General features: G+C 35.5%; 1 long non-coding RNA gene across 3 annotated transcripts in view; it reads right to left on the bottom strand.

Annotated features, from left to right (window-relative positions):
• LOC147583228 (uncharacterized) overlaps window positions 1-13,895 on the bottom strand; it is a 264,338-nt gene that overhangs the window by 135,802 nt on the left and 114,641 nt on the right. For all 3 annotated transcript variants that reach the window (XR_015246510.1, XR_015246514.1, XR_015246516.1), the window contains one exon: window positions 9,561-9,766. This is a non-coding gene — a long non-coding RNA (uncharacterized LOC147583228). The remainder of the gene's footprint in view (window positions 1-9,560; window positions 9,767-13,895) is intronic.

The raw sequence follows: 13,895 nt of genomic DNA, 5'->3' as shown, positions 1-13,895 counted from the left end.
TCTCTCTGCCCCTCCCCACTCACGATCTGTCTCTCAAAATGAATAAACGTTAAAAAAATTAAAAATATATATACTATTTGACAAGATTATCACAAAAATGTTAAACACACTTATATTTGTGTAATACTACAAATAACAAAGCCAGGTCATTCATTATTTGCTTCAAATTAGCATTGAAAGAAAATAGCCAAAACATGATATGGACATATGCTAAGGTTTTTTAAATGTCTTTATTTATTTACTTTGAGAGAGAGAGAGAGAGTTTATTATAAGTCTCCTCAGGATTCACTAAAATGAATAACTACTTGCCAGGAAATCAGTTTTCTTTTGAGAACTATAAGTGGCAGCCACATTTCAATTTGTCTGCTTCATACTTAGATGACAATATTTTCATAACTAATTACATTTTTTATAGCCACTCTCTCTAACCATGAAGCTACCCATCGGTGCTAGATCACTCAACAGTCCCTTAACAGTTAAGTACTTTTTATTGTATGACACACTGCAATTGTGTATCAATTCATCTGTTGAGGAACATTTGAGTCATTTCCAGTCTTTGGTATTACAAATAAAGGTGCTTTGGACATTTAGGTGCAAGTCTTTGTATAGACATAAGCATTCATTTCTATAGATCATGAACCTAGGAATAGAATGACTAGCCATAGAAAAGTGTGATTTTAACTTTTTAAGAAATTGCCAAACTCTGTTCCAAAGTGATTATTCAATTTTCCTTTCCCTTGAGCATTGTATGAGAGTTCCAAATGTTCCATTTTCTCAAACACTTGGTATAGCCAGCCTTTTTAATTTTAGGCATTCTAACAGGTGTGCAGTAATATCTCGTTGTGTATTTAATTTGAATTTTTCTAACAATGAGTACGTTTTTATTCACCATTTAAACTATTTTTTGAGGTATCTGTTGATGTCTTTTGTTTCTTCTTTGATTGGATTGTCTGCTTTTTTTCTCTTTTTCTTTCTTTCTTTCTTTTTTTTTTTGGAATTGATTTGTAGGAACTCTACATGTTCTTGATTCAAATCTTTTGTCTGACAGATGTGTTTTGGATAGTTTCTACCAGGCTGTCATTTGCTTTTCATTTTCTTAACTGTATTTTTGGAAGAGTAAATGAAAGAAATGAAAAATATTAGGCAAATGACACTGAAAGTTAGATATTAGTTTTTCTAAAGGAAGGAGCTGTCCTGAAAATTGCATCACATTCTTTCTGGGACTAAGATATTAGGTATCATTAAGATACGCAAAATTCAAAACTAAAGAAAATCATATAAAAAACACCATCACAACAATGTCCATTTCCTGAGTGCCAAGGCTGTGCCAAACAATGTGGTTGGCTACTTAGATAGGAAGTGACTGAGATAGAAGCCTGTCCAACTCCAGAATTATACAACTTTTATCTCTGCCAAAGCCAGCATATTTCTGTTAGTGTTTCATGATTAGTCTGAGAGCCTAAAAAACAGTGAACAAAAAGTACACATTGGTAAACTTCCACTTCTACAAACTTAGCTTTTTTAAGTACTGTGATATTGAGTCTGAAAAGTAGAACATTGAAAGTGATGATCTCAAAATGTCAGATCAATCTTTCCATCCATCTTACTTTGGGGGACTCAAAGGAGTGGATGATACAGGATTACTCTAAGTAACAAAGAGGAGTTGTTTGCATTTATTTTTTAAATTATTTTTTTCTTAATGGTTATCTAACATACTTTTAAATGTTAAAGCAAACAGGTATACTGTGAGGACATTCATATGTATTTTTAAGGTAAAATTTCAAGTTTCTGGAAAATATTTTTTTTAATTATTTGAAAATTTTATTTATTTGATTTGAGAGAGAGAGAGAGCATGAGCAGGGGAGGAGGAAAGAGAGGAAGAGAGAGAATTCCAAGCAAGCTCCATGCTGTCAGTGCAGAGTCTGGAGCGGGGCTTGAACTCATGAACCATGAGATCATGACCTGAGCCGCAATCAAGAGTTAGATGCTTTACTGACTGAGCCATCCAGCTGCCCCAGAAAATATTATTTTTATGGTTGATTATTTCAATTATACCCTCATGTACTGGCATTCTTTATTCACTGGCATTTGTCATTTGGGTCTTTCTGAAAAGACAGCTATTTATTGAGTTTCGAGTCAAGGAGAGTTTGATGCTCAAGTCTTGAGTAGTGGTAAAAAGTTATGCATAGGGTTAATTCTGACTTCCATGTGATCAGTCATAATTTTAAGCTCATGGACTGAGATTAAATGATAAAAAGTCACACCAGAAGAAGGTACAAAGTTGAGGAAATATGTTTATATAAAATATGGAAAATATAAGAAAATAGTAAAATGTAGATTTAAACACAAATATGTCAGTAATTACAGTAAATGTTAATATGTTAAATTAAATTCCTTATTAAAGTCAAAGATTTTCATACTGTATTTATCAACAGCAACAACTCTATGTGTGTTGGAAGAAATATATCTAAAAACAAAGTTAAGAAAATAATTGAAAGTAACAAATAGAAAAATATGAAAAGCAGAAACAGCAAACAAAGCAACTATAGTGATTTATCACAAAGTATATTACAAGGTATAAAGCATTACTAAAGAGATGAAAAGAAAATATTCATGGGTAATAAGAGGTTCAATTGGCCAGAAAGATATAACAATTCTAAATACCTAGTTTTATAGCTTCAATTTTATGAGACAAAAATTAACAGAAATTCAAGGAAAAATACAAAATAAATACAGAATATTCTAAAAATTATGATTAAACACTGAGCTATAAAGCAATGACTAAAAATAATATTAACCACAATGTGGTTAAAGATGCCAAAACCAAATCTAGAAAAAAATAAAAATAATATTCCATTGAGGAAGGTGTTATCCCAGTAATTCTAGAATGAGTCAACCTTTGAAAACCAATCAGTGTATTTAATCACATCAACAAATAAATTAGAAATGTTATTATTCAGAAAAAGAATTAGCCAAACTTTAATATTCATTACTTAGAAAAACTTTTATTTTTTTTAGCAAAGTTTTCATAAAACTGAATTTAAAAACATTTTAAAACAAAAAAACCCAAAAAACTTTCTTCTATGCTAAACATATCTACAAAAATGCATAGCAAAATATAAAATTATAAATTTTCAGTCTTTCTCACTAATAAATATTCTATTATCAACAATATGTCCAACATTTTATTGGATTCCCAAGCAATTACAGCAAGACAGAAAAGAAAATAAAATGTCTACGGCATTGAAAGAAACAAAACTGTTTTGCTCTTCACAGTGAGAAAATCCAAAAAATTCTACATGTAAATTATTAAAACAAGTAAGTACATCAGGGCTACTGAATATAAGGTTGTAAGAGTGCTCCTGAGGAAAAAAAAGAATGAATAGGATAGACAGATGTATTTTCAGAAAATGGCTTATGCAATTGTAAGGACAGGCAATTATGAAATCTGTAGAGTGACAGGCTGGAAATTCAGGCTGGAATTGATATTGCATTCTTGAGGTTGAAATCTTCAGGGCAAGCCAACAGGCAGAGTTGTTTCTCCTCCTCCTCCTCCTCCTCCTCTTCCTCCTCCTCCTCCTCCTCCTTCCCCTCCTCCTCCACCCCTTTCCCCTCCTCCTTCTTTCCCTCCTCCTTCTTCCCCTCCTCCTCCTCCTCCTCCTCCTCCTCCTTCTTCTCCCTCTTCTCCCTACTTCCCCTCCCCCTTTTCCCCTTCCCCCTTATTCCTTTTTCTTCCTTCGTCCTTCTTCTTTCTTCCTTCTTTATTCTGACAGAGAGAGTTAGCATGCACAAGAAAGGGAGGGGCAGAGAAAGAAAGAATCTCAAGTAGGTCCTGAGCTGTCACCACAGAGCCTGATACAAGTCTTGATCCCAAGTATCTTGAGATACCAACCTGAGCTGAAACCCGGAGGTGGATGCTTAACTGACTGAACCACTCAGGCGCCCCAGCAGGCAGAGTTTTTATACTGCAATTCTCAGACAATTGCTTCTTTTTGAGGAAACTTCAGTCTTTGGTCCAAAGGCATTCAACTTATTGAATGTGATTCTCCCATGTTATGGGAAATACTCTGCTTTACTCAAAGTCTAATGAGTAAATATTAATCACATTTTAAAAATAGCTTCATAACATCTTGATTGGTATTAAATAAATAAATGGGCAACATAGCCTAGTCAAGTTCACACATAAAACTACCCATCACAGTCTAGCACTTGTTGTGAACTTGGCACCCCTACACGTCTCCTTAAACCATATTTAATCTCTAATGACACAATCCAAATATACTTCTGCCTAATATGATACAACTATCCCGTGTGCAACCCAAAATCCACTAATTCTTTTACCAGAAGATGATGCAAACTCCTTGGGTGATAATCCCTTTTCCCTCATATCCTGTAACTTAAATACTATGATGTAAAGTTAACAAAACTTAAATACCATGATGCAAAGTTAATACATCTTATATAAGAAGAAAAACAGTATGTCTACATGTACAGAGACACACACAAATATATTCATAGTAGAATAAGGAAGAAATAGTCATAACGATTATAGTTCTAGTTTCTGAAACTGATCACCTGGTTGTGGACGGTATTAATAACCACCTCTATCCATTCCATATTGTCTTAGCCCTCAGGAAGCATGTCAGCAGAACATGGCTCTTTACCTGCTACAGAGACCCAAATAGTCATTCACGAAGAGTCTAGGCTATTAGTAGTCCTGCCTGAATTGGGTTGTTGTAATTTTCCACTGACTCTAACCACAGAGCATGGTAGTAGTAGGAGATGCCTAACAGAGCTTCTGTATTTCAGACATTCTCTTCCTTACGTTCATTTTATAGTACCAGCTCAATTTCCTCCTGGAAATTGGAACCATTCCCCCACCAGTATAATAACTCCCTACTTTGACTATTGATTTAGAGTCAGTCTTAACTTCCAGTTCAATGGAATCATTCAGTGTCCCCTGCTGGAAGCCTTTCTTCCTTTGAAACTAAGATCTCTAGACCAGCAAAACAGAAAATGGTGAGGACAGGAAGGAAAATTTTTGCTGGTGGACCACTAAGGGTAATAGTGAGTGGAGCCACTTCCATTCCCACCCCTAGCTTCTTGGACCCATGAGTCCTGGATATGAAATAAATAGCATATGTTGAGCACTGATTCTCAAGAGTCCCTTATATATTAATTATATATTATATCATATTATATTATTTATATCTGTATATACATACTATATATTCTAATATATAGAGGATGAGTTATAAATCATACCTTTTTATATAATGTATGAAAGCATACATCACAATATTAAATATTATTGACAGATATATAAAGTATTAAAACTTAGACAGAAAAAACACACAAAATATAAAGACAGGGTAACATTTGTATAAGCAAAGTGGCATGATTGGAGAGACGTATAAAGAGAACTTCAATTATGAACTTGTTATTAAAAATTTTTTTTTTCTGAAGCAAATATGGCCAAAAAAAAAAAAAAACACTGAATTTTTCAAATGGGGCATGTGAGTCAATGGTATGGACTGAACTGTGTCCTCCTAAAATTCATATTTTGAAGTCCTAAACTCATTACGATGATATTTGGAGATGGGGCTGTTAGCTGGTAATTAGGTCCAGATGAGGTCGTGAGGGTGGGACCCTCATAGTGGGCTTAGTGCCCTCATAAGAAGAGGCTTCAGAAAACTTGCTCCCTGTCTCTCCACTATGTGTGAATACACCCAGGAGGCAGCCATCTGGAGACCAGGAAGAGAGCTCTCACCAGAACCCTACCCACTGGCACCCTCATCTCAGACTTTGAGCCTCCCATACTGTGAGAAAATAAACTTCTGTTGTTGAATCCACCCAATTCATGGTATTTTGCTATGGGCCCACAAGCTGAGAGAGTCATCATTATGCTATTTGTATTATAACTCCTCACATTTAAAAAATGACCCCCCTTTAAAAAAAATTTCATCACCATAAATAGCAAGGTCATGTTGCCCAAAGAATGCATGGAAACATGGAATACAGCAACAATTAAAAATAAGTGAAGGCATTCTTCAATTAAAAGCAAGTGAAGGCATTCTTCAAATTTAAATTACTACACAAATAGCAGGTATTGTAAAATCCTTGAAGGCAGGAATTATATGAATATCCCCAGTGCCTAGTGCAATACTTGCCATATACCAGTGCTTAATGTCTGTTGTATATAAAGAGTACATAAGTTAAACAACTTCTAAAACTACCCAAAGAAACAAACTTTACAACCAATGTTTTCTGAAATTCCATAAAGACATAAAGCTACATCAATAACAACTAAATATTTCTTTGAGCGGCTTATTATTATGTAACATGTTTCTTAACTTTTAAAGTTACTATAAGTAACATGGACCTCTTGGTCTGATAAAAACAATCTTCTAATATCTTCTTTATACAAATTAGCAACTCTGATTTTCCCTGCTGTCTTTATAACTCTTTTCAATTTCCCTTCCCTAGCCTTCCTTTTCTGGTCCAAAGTTAGATCCTTTCATACTAAATAGGGGCATGTGATAGCTTCCTTATTTGTCTTCTTTTGAACTAATAGTACCTAAGAAACTATTATCATTTTTATTTTCTGTCAGCCCCAAGACACATACTGCAACTTTTTCAGGAAAAATGATCACATTTTGTTTATTAACCTGCATCAGACAACGCTCAGATTTTTTTTATTGATATATAAATAAGCTATCATTGTAGAGAACCACATCTAGAGTGTGGACCTGGATGCTATTTCTACAAATGGAGCTATCGAGGAAATTTTAAAAAGAGTGGTTGCAAGCAAGCACTGTATACACAGGTTTTTCTTTCTCCTTTCTTTTGTCTTCTTTTGTCTCCTTTCCTTTCCTTCCTTTCTTCCTTTCTCTTTTCCTCTCTTCTCTTTTCTTTTTTCTTCTCTAACATCAGATGTGTTTATACTTTCCCTAACTTTGCAAACGTGTTAATTCAAACTGGTCTCCTAAGTATTCCCTCCTGTTGGTGGCATTTGGCTGTATAGTAAAATGAGCAGCTCCCACAATTGTTAATGCTTCCTTCCTCAAAGGGAGAGAAGTACAAATTTAAGTTTGTGTTACTCCCCACCTGAGGCAAGATGTCTCGTCGTTTTTTGGTGAATTCAAATAATTGCTACAACAGTTTGTTCTTATTTGCATTATATAGAACTATAGCAACAATATTTGCACTGTTATTAACCTGTTTTGCAGTAAATGGTGTTTACTTATGGCCTTGTACATGTGGTATCTATTAAGTAACATCCCCAAGAATGGAAGCTTGCTTACTTGCTAAATGGAAAACAAAATGTCAAAAGTAATTGAGGGGAAATGAAAAGTAAATGGCAAATTTTGACAGGCTTAAGGCTTACTCAAATTATCAAAAATGCAGATTACTTAGACATTAATAAATGAAATACTAATAACAGTTCTTCAGGCTTGACTGGAACTATTTATGGCAAGATTTCAACATTTCTTCACATAATATGACACATTTACATTTTCCCAATGCAGTTAAGATTTCAATTATTAATGTAATACATATTTTATTAGTCATTTAGTAATACTGTAGAATAATTGAAAAACGCAGTGAATGATTTATAAAATGAGAACAGTGATTCCAAGAGACTTTCTTCAATTTAAGCAAGAAAATAATACAACTTTTTTTATAGAAGGAAAACACCATCTTCCATGGCTTTATTTTTGTTGAATTTATAGCTCATATTTCAGTTGTCTTTAAAAATGATTTGAGATGGCCTAGCATAAACATAATGCAACCCATGTTACTTTAAAAAATATATATTTTAAATATTTATTTACTTTTGAGAAAGAGAGAGACAGAACATGAGCAGGGGAGGGGCAGAGAGAGAGGGAGACACAGAATACGAAGCAGGCTCCAGGCTGTGAGCTGTCAGCACAGAGCCTGAAGTGGGGCTCATACTCGTGAGCCGTGTGATCATGACCTGAGTGAAATCTGAGGCTTAGCTGCCTGAGCCACCAAGGCACCCCAATTAAAAATAGCTTTAAATGTGAATGATAGGAGTCATTTGGGAAAGGAGAATCTGAGTACTTTGGCCAAAGGGTAAAAGTGGTATCTCACCAAGTGTTTTCTGCTCAGAAAGAGAATTTGTTGTTGCCAGCATCTCATGTGACATCAGATCCAATATGAGAAATGTTCAACCATTCTGCAAGATGATGCTACTCAGAACTTGAGCAAGAACTGAATTTCCTCTGGGAAGGTGTTCTTTTTTTTTTTTTTAAGTTTTTAAAATTTATTTTAACTAATCTCTACACCTCATGTGGGGCTCTAACCCAAGACCCCTAGATCAAGAGCCACACGCTCCTCCAACTGAGCCAGCCAGGTGCCCCTCCTCTGGTAAATTGTTGTGCATCTACCTCATTGACAATGTGGAAAAATGCTGGGAACTAACATAACATCAGAAATTGCCCACCTGTAGCACCTGGGTGAATCAGTAGGTTGAGTATCTAACTCTTGATTTTGGCTCGGGTCATGATCTCACAGTTTATAAGATCAAGCCCAGGCAACAGGCTCTGCACTGACAGCGGAAAGCCTGCTTGGGATTCTCTCTTTCCCTCTCCCTCTGACCCTACCCCAGTCAACCACACTCTCTTTCTCTCTCAAAGTAAATCAGGATTTAAAAACTATAGGCCAATAGGTAAGACTTTGAACTATGCCACCACTCAATCCTTGATATAGCAGAGTATTAGAACACAAATTCCAAAACCCAAAGAAATTTGGAGAGGTTATACTATGTCTGTGTACAGGTGGAAGAAAGAACTGGAAATAAATCTAGAACCTTGGATCTTTCATTCTCCAACTTTCCAATTTTCATTGACAAACCTTAAAAAAATCCTAATGCAACAATATTAGGTTTCTGTTTTTTATGTAATCAAACTAATCTCACAACTGAGTTCCCATCCTGTAAGGACGTTGAGGAAGACTCCATTTCAGTTTTCCTGGGGGTCTCCCTACCCAGAGTAGTACAAAAGTCCCAATGTTAACAAAATGGGAAATCGTTCTGAGTCACATGTCACAGTTGACATTGCTGCCCTCCAGAGGACTGATGTCCTCTGCCTTCAGGAGCCGTGATGCCCCTTTTTAGACATGTTTGAAAAAGCTGAAAATATTCTTCTCAGGGAAGCTCCAGGGACTTGTGTGACCAATGGATCTTTAACCTCTCTCTTGAGTCATACTAATACCCCCATATTTTTCTGCTTCTCAAAAGCACACCCCTCTCTTCTGCCTCCACAAGACCCCAACAATGTACTTTCACTGATCCTAGGAGAAGTCTACATCATGAAGTTTCTATTTGCTTCCCTGCAAAGACCTCCAAGGAGAAGAATAACAAAGATCAGCTGTCTGCCTAGAATGAAGGGAAGAGAAAAATTGTACAGAGCACGAATGCTATTTAATCTTGAAACCAAATATTGCCACCAGAGTGACTTAAAAATGATAAAAAGTTTGTCAGAACGTTTTAACTTTAATACTAACTGAACCAAAATGTGCAAGGTATTGTATCTTACCTTTTCAATGCAACCCATTTTAAGAGGTCATGAAGCACATGATGTAATTTTTTTCCCATTCATTTTTGTTCGGTTTCTTTGAATTCAAACTAAAATTGACTTCATCACTCATCTGACTCTCCTCTCCAAACTCTCCCCAATCCACTGATTTCTTTTCTCTTGTCTGTGTTGGTGATTGCACTGTCAAGGTAAGTCCTGTGATATCTCTTAAAGAAAAGAAGCAAGAAACCAAAATAACTCAACCCATTTAGGCAATCCGTTATGGTAGCTCCTACACAAGCTATGGACACCCATCTCTCTGTTTTTACAGAAAGTACTTCTCTATGATAAGGTATGGCTCTTCTACATCTGGAGCAACCTCCAGGATTCTCTAAGTCCAGGTCAAGACCTACCTTCTCCAAAAAAAGTGCTCCTCAACCTCTTTTTTTTTTCTAGTCGTTCCTTTTGTCTGAAAACTCTCAGATTTGCTTCTCTGCAACATTTCACTATTTCCTGGAGTATATACTTGGCTTAGGCATCTTATGGTTGTGCTTATATTTTTATTTACTTTTTTGCACTTATGATATTTTTAAATCATTTATATTATTTATAAGACTTTGCCTATGTGTCTCTAGACTGTGAGCTTTGAGTGTGAGGCTATGATTCTTCTCCATAAGTTCTCCATACAGAGATCTCCATAGGCCCCCAGTGAGAGGCCCCCTGTGAAACTGTTGTATCCTGCCTTCAAGATGTCTGAGAGGAATGTACAGCCATACCTCAGCCTGGTGATTCTGGCAGAATTTAGAGAAAAACATGTTTCCAGTGTAAATTAACATAGAATAAATTAGGTAAGCAAAGGCATTTGATGCCTTTATATTTCTCACACATTACATTAATATTTTAAATGTGTTCCATATACATATATGTGTACTTATCTATTTATATATACACTTTCCTTATCAATAAAATGGCTTAGTATACATCCTGATTTTTGAGAGAGTTGGAGAAAGGAACCCCACATTTTCTGGAATAGAGAAAGAGGAAATTCAACTAGTGCAGGAGGTATCTTTCTTCCAAAAGAAAGCGGAAAACTTCCTCCAGCAACCAAGACCCAATCTAATTTTAAAAGGTCCTTTTTATGAATGTAAAAATGAATACTATTTGAATTATCCATTCATCAAAGCATTAAACTTAAAAACGAATTTCTGCTCTCCAGAATGGCGCCATTGCACATTTCTGCTCCAGAATAATTCGTGTGGCTATATCTGGCAGCCAAACATGAAAGTGTGGGTGTTGAGTGGCTGGCAGCTGGCCCAGTATTTAACCCTGCTGTTTTAGAATGCCATAAAATAAGCACAATTTAATCTTCCCAAATCATTTGGTCAGTGACTGTGATTTCCGCAGAAAATAACTTCAAAGAAGACAGGCACCTTTGTTGATGCTTGTTTAAGCAGCTTTGAGTGCCAACATATTTAAGGATAGGAAGCACAAACCTCAAAGCCTATAATACATTCTTGGGATTATATACCAAGGGGATGTGTAGACTGGCCTATTAAATTTCCCTGGTGGTAAGGATGTGCTTAGATTGACACAGTTAAGAGATAAGGTCATCAGATAAAAAGTCTGGCTTAGTTAAGTAGAACATGACACTCTTGATCTCAGGATTGTAAATTCAAGCCCCACCTTAGGTGTTTAGATTACTTAAAAATAAAATATTTGGGGCTCCTGGGTGGCTCAGTCACTTAAGTGTCAGTTCAGGTCATGATCTAGTAGTTGGTGAGTTAAAGCCCCCCTCAGTCTCTGTGCTGACAGCTCAGAGCCTGGAGCCCGATTCAGATTCTGTCTCCCTCTCTCTCTCTGCCCCTCCCCGGCTCATGTTCTGTCTCTCTCTCTCTCTCTCTCTCTCTCTCTCTCTCTCTCTCTTCAAAAATAAGTAAACACTTAAAAATAAATAATATATTTAAAATAAAAGTCATCACAAATGGATAGGTACTGCTAGTTAAAAATCTATGAAAGTAGAGACTTTGCCCTAGATACTGAAAACAGACTGGTGGTTGCCAGAGGTGGGCTGGGGGTGGATAAAATGGATGAAAGGAGTCAAAAGGTAGAAAATTCCAATTATAAAACAAGTAAATCATGGCGATGTGATGTACAGCACTGGAACTAAAGTTAATAACACTGTAGTGCATGTTTGAAAGCTGGTAAGAGAGTAAACCTTAAAAGTTCTCATCACAAGAAAAAGTGCTTTTTGTAAATATATGTGGTGATGGATGTGAACTAAACTTATTGTCATCATTTAAAAAGATATACAAATATGAAATCATTATATACACCTGAAACGAATATAATGTACATCAATTATATTTGAATTTTAAAAAGATCAAGACTTTGCTATAAAAAAACATAAATCAGCATATAAAACTATGATGTTTACTTATGACCTGGAAAAAAAAAAAAAACACTTCTTTAGGATACTCTCCATAATAACCTCCATTTAATGACATGAAATAAAGATTGTATCAATTTATCTCATGTTTAGTTGGGAACATAATAAACAACTATTTCTTTTAATGTTTACTTATCTATTTTTGGGAGAGAGAGAGCAGGAAAGCAGGGAAGGAAGAGAGAGAGGGAGACAGAATCTAAAGCAGGTTCTAAGATCCAAGCTGTGAACTCAGACTGGACTCAGGATTCAAACTTACGAACTGTGAGATCATGATCTGAGCCAAAGTCAGACACTTAACCAACTGAACAACCCAAGCACCCCACGAACAACTAGTTTTTTAAGCTGTCATTTGACAGTTTTGGAGAATATTACATGATGTAATTTCAGTAAGTGTATCCATTATATGTAGAAACAAACTCTAGGGAAAGTACCTGATGTCCTTTGATTAATGCTGAGAATCTATTTTAAATTAAGGATACCAAACCTGACCTACTCTAGTATGAGGGAACCTGATGTCATAAACGAATTTTGGTGTTTTCAGTAAAACTCTAAGACATGATTTATTTTTAAGAGCTTCCCATCTTGTCTTGAATTTAAAAAAAAAATGAAAGACCAAAAATACATTATTTTTCACAATGAATTTATCTAACTTAGACTTACATATGTAAAAGTAGTTTAAACCAAAATTACTTCTAATATCAATAACACAAGGCAATTTACCTTCTTTATCTTACCACTGAAGACGAACATAGATAAGTCACATTACATATTTATTAAGATGCCTAAGAATATTTTTCTGTCATCAATTTTGTCCATTATTTGCTGTGCAAGTATTCTATCTTGCCTCTCTTTATATTTTCCAGTGACAACTTTTAATTCGCTTCTCAGTCCAGTCTCTTACATAACTCAACCCATTTCTTAGATTTTCAGTTCCTTGATCTCTTTCTCTTAACTTTCTTTTCCAATCCATACTTAATTTCTTCCCTACTTAAAATGGGTTCCATGATTTGTCCTAATACTACCCTCAAATTCCTTGCCCCTTGACTATCTTTGTGTTGTACTCTTTAGAATGTCAATTTCTATCTCTGATTCATTCTAACTAGTTACTTTGTTATTTTTCCTGGCTACCAGCGATTACCAGAAAAAAATAAAATGGCTTAATTATATTAATAAATGCCATTACAAACATGATATTAGCTGGAGCTATTCTCATAGTGATTCTTATTTTACCCAGAGATTGTTATGTTCTTCTCATACCTATATGATTCACGTTCTGCAAAAGATCTATCTTTGGAAATCACAGGGCAAAATTTCCTCCCCTCAAATCCCACAGGGATAAAGTTCTGGATCATTCCATGAGGAAAGTAACCTAGAGTGTGACAACTACTAGTTGATCATGAGGGCGTCTAAAACAGGTGGTAGAGGAGGGGACAAGAGTATTAATTACTCTCCAAAAGATGACTCACTAAATAAACCCAGAATAAACCAAACATTTTCTGAATCTTCATGTAGCAGATGTTCTATCTTTTCTTAAAGATTGATGTCAATTATTCCTACCAGTACTGTGACTCATTTGCTTTCTTCATGGTCTTTGGCATAAGGAGCCTGAAGTACGTGACTGATAGTTATATCATAGAATTCCGAGGGACTATTACTGTGTACACTGATGGAAGAATTCTCCTTTGAGAACCATAACCTCTCAATTCACAGACCCTAAATTTGTGGCAATGAGAAGTACAAGGACCCCAAGTCTGTCACTGGGAGTGATGGTAAGTGGGAATATTTGTACTTCAACTACTTGGTTCCCAGGTTCATGTATTCTCTTTGAAGACAAAACCTCAGATAATCGTGTTTCATTTACAGTATACACCCAACCCTGAGAATAATGTAGTCCTGGAGGAGGATACTTG

Source organism: Puma concolor, chromosome A2 (assembly GCF_028749965.1).
Source record: "Puma concolor isolate L17-30 chromosome A2, mPumCon1.1.hap2, whole genome shotgun sequence".
Classification (NCBI taxonomy): domain Eukaryota; kingdom Metazoa; phylum Chordata; class Mammalia; order Carnivora; family Felidae; genus Puma; species Puma concolor.
Note: the sequence above shows the minus strand (reverse complement) of the source record. Positions and strands in the feature narration are given on the sequence as shown.